Source organism: Podarcis filfolensis (assembly GCF_964270895.1).
Source record: "Podarcis filfolensis genome assembly, chromosome: 3".
NCBI classification, from domain to species: Eukaryota; Metazoa; Chordata; class Lepidosauria; order Squamata; family Lacertidae; genus Podarcis; species Podarcis filfolensis.
In genome coordinates, this window is record NC_139606.1 from 91,103,487 (window position 1) to 91,113,423 (window position 9,937).

Sequence of the window (9,937 nt, forward strand, 5' to 3'; positions counted from 1 at the left end):
AGAACCAGAGCTGTTAGGAATGAGAGGAGGAGCATGAGCACAGGTATTCTCAAGAAAGCAGAGATAGCAGACTTGAGTCTCCCACCGCCCCATGTTAATGGACTCCGGATTCCCATAAGGACTGGCCAGATGTGTGGAAATGTTGTGGATAGTGGGAGAGGATATATTGATTAAATATTATCCTTCCTCACTAAACGCTAGTAGCAGAGCACATTCCCTTGCATATTGCTGGAAGCAAGTTGATGGATTCGTTAGAATCATATAAGTTGAGCAATCCAGCCTGGCTTGTCCAAATTGGATTGTTCCTGGTAAATTTCCCCATTAGTTTCCTCTTAAAAAATTATGACACGACAGTCTTTTTTTTTTAAAGTAATGGCAAAGTTTACTTACTTTCAGTTGATATTGTTCAAATGTCAGGCTTTACCTTGTAGTTGCAGTTACATTTGCAGAGAAAAGAAGCTTCAAACTTTGTACCTTGTGGCTTCAATCCTCTGTAAAGGATGAGCCATGTGCTGCTGGCTAAGAGCATGGTCACCAAAAGGCAACACATGATGGATCAGGAAAGAAACAGGAAATGTTGGACTTGAGTGCTCTGTGTATATATATCCCACAAGAAGCGCAACGTTGGCATGCTCTGCTTTCGTTGCACTCTTTGCCCTTGAGGGAAGTAGGAAGGTGAGGCTGGGGGAGAGGAGCAGCCGCCCTGGAAGCTCTCCAGCCCCGCTCGCCTTGGCCAAGGAAGGTCCCCAGGGCAGTTTCCCTTGCCCATCGAGCACAGGGGCCGGGTGTCCCAAGAAAGGCGCCTAGGCTCCAGGGGCTGCAAGAGGCAGCGCTGGAAGGGAGCTCCCGGTCGATTCTCCTCCTGTGCCCCAGTCCCTACCCGATGTCCTGGATGCGATCCTCGGGGATCTCAGTGAGGCAGGCCAGCAACATTCTCTTATAGTGACCAGGCTTTGGTCGCACCTTGAAGGTGGTTTCCAGAACGTCCAGCTGGAAGTCTGAGAACGCAAACCTCGGCCTCCGGTCCAATGAGCGAAGACCGCGGCGCGTCGTCCTGATCTCTGCAGACGAGAAAAGCGGGGCGTTAAGCAGGCTGCGCTTTCCCTAAGTTGCCCCCTGCCCAGTCTGGAGCTGCTCTTGGCCTCAAAGGTGAGAGGAGGAAGGGGGAAGAGGAGCAGGTGTCTCCTGGGAAGAGAGGTGGAGGTCATTCTCAAAGGTGTGGAAATCCATCCCCTGCTTCTCTGCTCAGGAGGAGTGGTGGGCATGAAATGTGGGTGCAGAAGGTACAGGGGCCCTTTTATAAGCATGGAAAGGATCTCCCAGCTCAGTCATTGGTGTGTATCCCCCCTCCGAAAAAAGCAGCAGAGCCAGTCAAGAAGCCTGCATCACTCACACACACACACACACACCCTGGCCACCTGAAGGTGAGGCTTCTCTGCTCATTTTTTCCTCCTCTCACCTTTCAGCGTACTTTGTGTATATTTTGGTTTTAATTGTGATGCTTCTATGTATCTGTCTCTATGCCGCCTTGAGATCTATTGGATGTTAGCAGGCATTGAAATCAGATAAAGAGTTAAATGAATAAAACATTGCTAACTTCAGTTTTCAAAAATGGGTGTCTTGTAGTAAAAAGGGAAAGCACCAAACTTTAAGCTACTAATTTTATTTTAAATTGCAATATTAAAAAATGCAACAATCTTGTGATTTCCATTTGTATTTGAGAAAGATAGTGTTTTAGCACACAAATCATTATGCATAATCTTGTGGGTTGTGATGTTAACATTTAAGTCTCTTAAATTTCAATTCCAGGCACATCGTTTTGCAGATTTTGTCACCAATTTCTTCAAGTCAAGTGCTGATGTTTAGGCTTGTTCCGTTGATATACAGTAGTTGCCAAGCTAACCACTCTCTGTTGAAACATTCGTTGTTTTTAATAATTTTTACTAAAGATTTTCTTGGTTTACAAATGTACGTGCATTGTCTCTTTTTCTCCAGTTGTATTTTCTACAGAATAATTACCTGCTCTCTTAAACAATCCAGTAGTAGTAAAAATTGGTAGCAACTAGGCCCTTGACAACCTTTGAAAACTACCTCCTAACAACAAAGGAACATGGCAAAGGGAGGGTATCAGCAATATAGAAAACACTGCTCCAAAATCCCACAAACCCCCTCAATGTAATAAAAAAGGGAGGATGACATAGGCTATGAGATTAACCCCACCCACTGGACCAGAATGTGGGCTAAACCTCCCTTTAAGTCCGTATCAGCGAAAAGGAAAGAACTCACTTTGAAACTCTCAAATGGTACCTAACACCATGGAAATTAGCGCTAATACACCCAGGAACCTCACAAAAATGCTGCAGAGGATGCACCTCCACATGTGGTGGGAATGTCCCAAAATCCATATATTCTGGACACCAATCATACAATAAATATGCAAAAAAACTAAGCAATTATTAGACATCACCCTGGAACAGGCCCCACTAAACATCGTCCAAGATAATGCCCATTCATATCATAAAGAGCCCATAACCCACCTACTATCAGAAGCGTCATAGACAAACACAGGAAAAGCCTGTCAGGAGTAAGCTTTGACCAATGGTATCAAATAGTATGGGAAACAGCCTTATTAGTAAAACTAACCAATAAACTTATACGGACACGGGGACAAATAGAAGAAGATGCCTTCACCCCTGTATGGTTCCCCTTTATCACATACAGTCATACCTCTTGTTACGTTTGCTTCAGGTTGCATCCTGCAGGTTGCTTCAGGTTGCGTTTGCAACCAGAGGTACCACTGTACACAGCCAAACAAGACAAGAATCCGTCAACAGCTTACAAATCAATCTGTAACCTGATCCAAAAACACACACACACAAAACCAAAGCTCACTACAGCCAACCAAAGACAACCAACCACAGCCTAGGCCACCCTCAACCTCTCACCAAGGAAATACAACAAGTGAATAGTAAGAGAACCCACACAAGTCGTGCCAACTCAAATCCCACACATACACTAAGAAGAATAGAAGCATTGGCACCCCACCCCACCCCACTCACCACTCCCCCTCTTTCCCCCACTTTTCTTCCTAACCTAACACTATATGCAACACTAATGTCTCACAACAAATGAAACTGATCTGTAGGACACACAACTTGAAAAAAGAGACAATGCACATATTTTTGTAAACAAAGAAATCGTTAATAAAAATATATTTTAAAAAAAGAATAATTACATTTGTTGTGAGCCTATGTAAGATTCTTGTATTCATCTATAGGGTGTCTGGATCTGACCTGCACATGTTACCTTCACAGCAGGCCTGTAGTGTAGGATTGGCTCAAAGAGCATCCTGAGTGAGGCTTGAAAGCTCATTAGCCTGGATTCTTGCAGCAGGCAATGCAAAAAGAAGAAGAAAAAAAAGACAGCCACTATAAATAAAGTCAATATCTGAAAGTAAATATTGTATGTTTTCTAAGTTGGTTTTAGTCCTGTTCTTAGGGAACTGTGGAGAATGAGTGATTTATTATTTTCAGGCACATGTGCATTATTGGTCAAGCCACTCCTCCAGAAAATTCCTGTTCATTTAAAGAAAGAGGGAGCTTATTATGGACCAGCAGATGTGGAAGACATTGAACTAGGTTGATAAAATGCTGTAAAATGAGTACTCGGCTGCATCATCCTAATGTACTGCCTTCAACTGACCCAGCTGTAGAAGACTGTGGAGAGATGGACCACCAAATTGCTCATCCTCCGCATTTGAATTCCTTTTGGCATATTTTGTGAAGGGGCTGAGGGAGTCCAGGGGCAGTTAAACCATTGGTTGAGGTTCACTTGCAACCCTGTTCCTCCAGTCTCCAGCCACAGTAATCTGAAGCTGCAGGTGGTCCAAATCCTTTTCCACAGGATTTTTGCAGTCTTCTGGGGAGGCAGAATGGCTCTCGCTTTCTGGGAGGACACAATTTGGTTTGTACTAACACTGACCTGTACCATGACATCCCATATCAGCCGTGGTTCTATTCTGTGTGTGTGTGTGTGTGTGTGTGTGTGTGTGTGTGTGTATGTATCTCCTTGAGTTCTATTTTTGTTGTTTGGGTTATATGGAGATTTATTTATTTTTAACTTCTAAGAAACACCTGCACTATCCAGCCTTCTCTTCAGTTGTAGAGATGTGTGTGTTCAGAGGCAGATATTGAAATCTGAAAGCGTCAACTGAGAAACCCTCCTTGCATCCGTACATGGAGGGCTTCTTTAAGTATCTCTATTTTAGCTGCCTAATCCTCTCAACAAGGGTGCCAACTTGAATAAAATATTGGAGGGGGGGAGGTAAGCCCCACCCTACATAATCACATGATGTGGTGTGCGCACACCCCGTTTGAATGACAATGCCCATCAACTTGGGTGGTGGGCGTAGCCTATTCAAATATTTTTTTGGGGGCGTCGAAGACCCCTAGGCTGGCTCCTGTGCACGAGGCCCTGCCTAGCGATTGCGCTGACAAAAGCGCCGTCTGGGTTGCAACGGAGTGCAAACCGAGGTTAATGAAACCGAGCAGAAACTGTTGAATGGGGAGTTGTTTATTCCCCCCCCCAAAAAAAACGGGGAATCTGCACCTTAGCCTTTCACTTGATGCGTCCCCGGAATCCCGACCTGGAAGATGGGTGGGTGGGGGGTAGGCAGCAGAGAACAACCCCAGGAGCCCGGATCACTCTTTCTAGGGGGTGGCGGGGCAGCCCGTGGCAGGGATGCAGAGAGGGGGGCTCTCCAGGTGTGGGTGGACTAGAATTCCCATCGGGACCAGCCAGCATGACCAGTGGTCAGAGGCAATGGAGTCCCACACATCTTCAGGGCTCCAGCTTCGCCCCCTCTTCTCTAGGGATAGGAAGGGGGGTGATTTTAAAAAACAACCAGTCCATTTAACGATTTGATCGTCAACTCTGAATTCTGCAACTGAAATGTTCCCACGATTTCAAGATGGAATCTGGAAATCTTGCTGACTGCTCGGTTTGGTTTATTATGCGGCTTAATTATTTCTTAATATTTTATTAAAAGGTATGCAAAGGGGGACAGATACTTGAAAAAAAGAGACAATGCACATATTTTTGTAAACGATGAAATCGTTAATAAAAATATATTTTAAAAAAAGAATAATTACATTTGTTGTGAGCCTATGTAAGATTCTTGTATTCATCTATAGGGTGTCTGGATCTGACCTGCACATGTTACCTTCACAGCAGGCCTGTAGTGTAGGATTGGCTCAAAGAGCATCCTGAGTGAGGCTTGAAAGCTCATTAGCCTGGATTCTTGCAGCAGGCAATGCAAAAAGAAAAAGAAAAAAAGACAGCCACTATAAATAAAGTCAATATCTGAAAGTAAATATTGTATGTTTTCTAAGCTGGTTTTAGTCCTGTTCTTAGGGAACTGTGGAGAATGAGTGATTTATTATTTTCAGGCACATGTGCATTATTGGTCAAGCCACTCCTCCAGAAAATTCCTGTTCATTTAAAGAAAGAAGGAGCTTATTATGGACCAACAGGCATGGAAGACATTGAACTACTTGGCAGTATCATCCGAAAGTACTGCCTACAACTGACCCAGCTGTAGAAGACTGTCAAAGATGGGCCACCAAATTGCTCATCCTCTGCGTTTGAATTCCTTTCGGCATATTTTGTGAAGGGGCTGAGGGAGTCCAGGGGCAGTTAAACCATTGGTTGATGTTCACTTGCAACCCTGTTCCTCCAATCTCCAGCCACAGTAATCTGAAGCTGCAGATGGTTCAAGTCCTTTTCCACAGGATTTTTGCAGTCTTCTGGGGAGGCAGAATGGCTCTCACTTTCTTTCTTTTTTTTTAAATAGATTTTTATTAGTTTTCCATATATTCAAATCATTTATCCAAATTTTACCAAATTTTAACAAAGTTCATATTTTGGACTTCCTTCAACTTCCCTGACAATCATCCATTTTTACCCTTTAATGCGCATTTCTTTAATAGCATTGCCATTTGTCTTCCCTCCTTTTTCTATTTACTTTCAGCAATACCTCTTTAAAAGTTTTTACAGTGCTTCTTGAAACCCCACTAGCGTTGTTTGCACCTCACATACATTTTTCAGATAATCAACAAATTTTCCCCAATCTTCGATGAACTTTTGGTTTCGAACATATCTTATTTTCCCAGTCAGTTTATCCAGTTCCGCATAGTCAGTCAGTTTCATTCTCCATTCTTGAATCGTCGGTATGTCCTCTTGTTTCCATTTCTGGGCCAAAAGAATTCTTGCTGCCGTAACTGCATACTGGAAGAGTCTAAAGTCTTTTCTTCTTATATCTTTTCCTGTAATCCCTAACAGAAAAGCTTCTGGTTTCTTAGTAAAGGTGTATTTTAACATCTTTTTCAGTTCGTTATAGATTGCTTCCCAGAAGCTTTTCACTTTCTTACATTCCCACCACATATGGTAGAATGTTCCCTCTTTTTCTTTACATTTCCAGCATTTATTACATGTTTTGTACATTTTTGCCAATTTTACCGGGGTGATATACCATCTATAAAACATTTTCATGACATTCTCCTTCAACCCCATGCATGCAGTAAACTTTAAACTTTCCTTCCATAATTTTTCCCATTCTTCAAATTGAATATTATATCCAAAATCTTTGGCCCACTGTATCATTACTGATTTAACCTCTTCATCTTTCGTATTCCATTCTAACAATATCTTATACATTTTAGACAGAATTTTATATTCATTAGCTATAATCTCTGTCTGGAACTTTGAATCTTTTTCTGCATATCCACTTTCTCTTATATCTTTTTTAGACATTTCATTTACCTGAAAGTAATGTAACCAATCATATACATAATCTTTAACCTCTTCGTATGGTTTTAGTTTCCATTTTCCTCCTTCTTTAGTTAATAATTCTCCATATGTCGCCCATTTCCCTCGCATGTTAATTTTCTTAACACTCATAACCTCTAACGGAGATAACCAGTGAGGGACTCTTGGTTCTAGGAGGTTTTTGTACCTGTCCCATACTTCTATTAAAGAACTCCTGAAGATGTGGTTCCCGAATCCTTTATGGACTTTCTTCTTGTCCGCCCATAAGTATGCGTGCCACCCGAATCTGTTATCAAAACCTTCTAAATCCAATAACTCCGTGTTTTCTAATTTAATCCACTCTTTTAACCAGCAAAGACAAGCTGCTTCATAATATAATTTCATATCTGGCAGGGCGAAGCCTCCCCTTTCCTTAGCATCTGTTAATAATTTATATTTTATTCTTGGCTTCTTGCCCTGCCAGATATACCTTGAAATCACTCTTTGCCAATCTCTAAAAATCCCTACCCCCTTAATAACTGGGATAGTCTGAAATAGAAATAACATCTTTGGGAGCACGTTCATCTTTATCGTAGATATTCTGCCCCAAAAGGACAGTTTCATTCTACCCCACACCTCCAGGTCCTTCTTAATTCCTTTCCATATCTGAACATAGTTATTCTGGAACAGGTCAATATTTTTAGGAGTCAACCAAATTCCTAAATATTTTACTTTCTTTACCACCTCTATCTCTGTCTGTTGTTGCAATGATTCTATCTTTTTGTTCTCCATGTTTTTCACCATTATTTTAGTTTTTTTCTTATTTAATCTGAAACCGGCCACTTTCCCAAATTGTTCCATCTCCTCCAATACTTTTTTAACACTCTCCCCTGGTTCCTCCATCGTTATAACCAGATCGTCGGCAAAGGCTTTTACTTTATATTCGTTCCGACCTACTGATATTCCTTTAATTAATTTATTTTGTCTAATCGAATTTAGCAAAAATTTTGTAGTCTGTGTTCAATAAAGAAATAGGCCTATAGTTTTTAACTTGCGTCAAATCAGAGTCTTGTTTCGGAATCAAAGTGATGTATGCTTCCTTCCATGTTTCTGGGATTTCTCTTGCTTTTAAAATATTATTCATAACTTCTTTCAGTGGAGATAACAAGACATTCTTCATTTCTTTGTAATATCCTGAAGTAAATCCATCTGGTCCCGGGGCTTTACCTCTCTTCAAATCTTTAATCACCTCCTTAATCTCCTCCATTTCTATTGGGGAATTCAGCTGGTCTCTTTGTTCTGTCGGGATCTTCTGCACCTTTTTATCTTTTAAAAAATTTTCTATTTTCTTCAAGTTGTTTCTCTCTTTATTTTTATATAGTTGTCTGTAAAAATCCAAAAATCCTTTTCTGATTTCTTTCGGATTGAGAATCTCTTCACCATTTACAATAATCTTGTTGATCGTATTCTGTTCTTTTCTCTTTTTGATCTGCCATGCGAGTAGTTTCCCTGATTTGTTAGCGAACTCGAAGTTTTTCTGTCGTAATCTCTTTATGTTCCATTCCACTTCTTGGTTTATCATCATTGCAAATTGGGTTTGTAGAGTCTTTATTTCTTGTTTAATTTTCACGTTATTTGGTTTTTTGATTAGTTTTTGCTCCTTGTCCATGATCTGCTTTAAAATTTCCTTTTTCCCTTTTTCTCTGTGTTTGTTCTTCAATGAGTTCTGTTGTATAAAGAATCCTCTCATCACTGCTTTACTCGCGTCCCAAACGATGTTCATTTTTGTGCCTTTGTCAGTGTTGTCTATAAAATATTCCAGTAACTTCTTTTGTGCCTTTTCTATAATCTTCTGGTCGTCCAGCAAATAATCATTGATTCTCCATCTGAAAGATCTTTCTTCAAAACCTTTAATTTCTGCTTTTATTGCATTGTGATCTGAAATTACTTTGGGTTGTATTTCTACTTGCTGGATTCTTGGAGTCAGTTCATTTGAGACCCATATTTGGTCAATTCTTGACATGGACTGATTCGGTTCTGAATAATAAGTGAATTGCTTCTCCAATGGGTGTCTAAGTCTCCAAATATCAACCAAATTACAATTCTTAGTCATTGAGAAGAAAGTCTTTGGTAATTTCCCTTCTCTATTTAATCCTTCTCTTAGTCTGTCCATTTCCAATGACACCACCCCATTCATGTCACCCATTATTATTTTCTGATCCATGTACTCAAATAGTTTTTCTTCCAAAGCTTTGTAAAAATCAGTCTTATTTCCGTTAGGTGCATAGATCCCGACAATTATTAGATTTTCGCCTTACCATTTGATCTGAACTGCTATGATTCTTCCTTCTTCGTCTTTGAAAATTTGTTTAGCGTCAATTTTATTTTTGATATATAACACAACTCCCCTCTTTTTCTCCTTGTCCGAAGATACAAATTCATTCCCTAATCTTTTGTTAATCAAAATTTTCCTGTGCCTCTTTGCCACATGTGTTTCTTGTAGACAGATGATATCCAAATTTTTCTTTCTTAAAAATTGTTCAATTTTATTCCCTTTTTTTTCTCATTCATCCCATTTATATTCCAGCTCCATATTTTTAAGGCCATGTTGGGTTCGAATTAAATAAATTTAATTTAAATTGGTTATAACCTGTCTTCTTTTTCCCCTTCTTCTTCTTCTTCTTCTTCTTCTTCCTCCTCCTCTTCTGATCTCTTTCCTTGATCTTCTTCCTCTTCTGCCGATTCTGACTCATCTTTGAGTCCTGCTCCTCCTCCTGCTCCTTTTTCCTCTTCTTCTTCCACTTGTAGTTCCTTATATCTTCTCGTGAATTTCCCTATTTCTTCTGGGCTTGTCAATCTGCGTTTCTTAGTTTTGTAGAAAAATGAAATTCCTTCTGGAAATTCCCATCTGAAATCGATCTTGTTTCTCTTCAGGATCTGTACTAGAGGCTTGTAGGGATCTCTTCGTTTCAACAGCCTTATGGGTATGTCTTTAAAAATGATTATGTAACTTCCGTCAATGTATAATCTCTTCTCTCTGTTCTTTTGTAGTATCAGATTTCTCATCTCTCGATCTTTGAACGTAATTAAACAATCTCCAGGAAATTTCTTTGCTTTTGTTGTTCTTACCCTC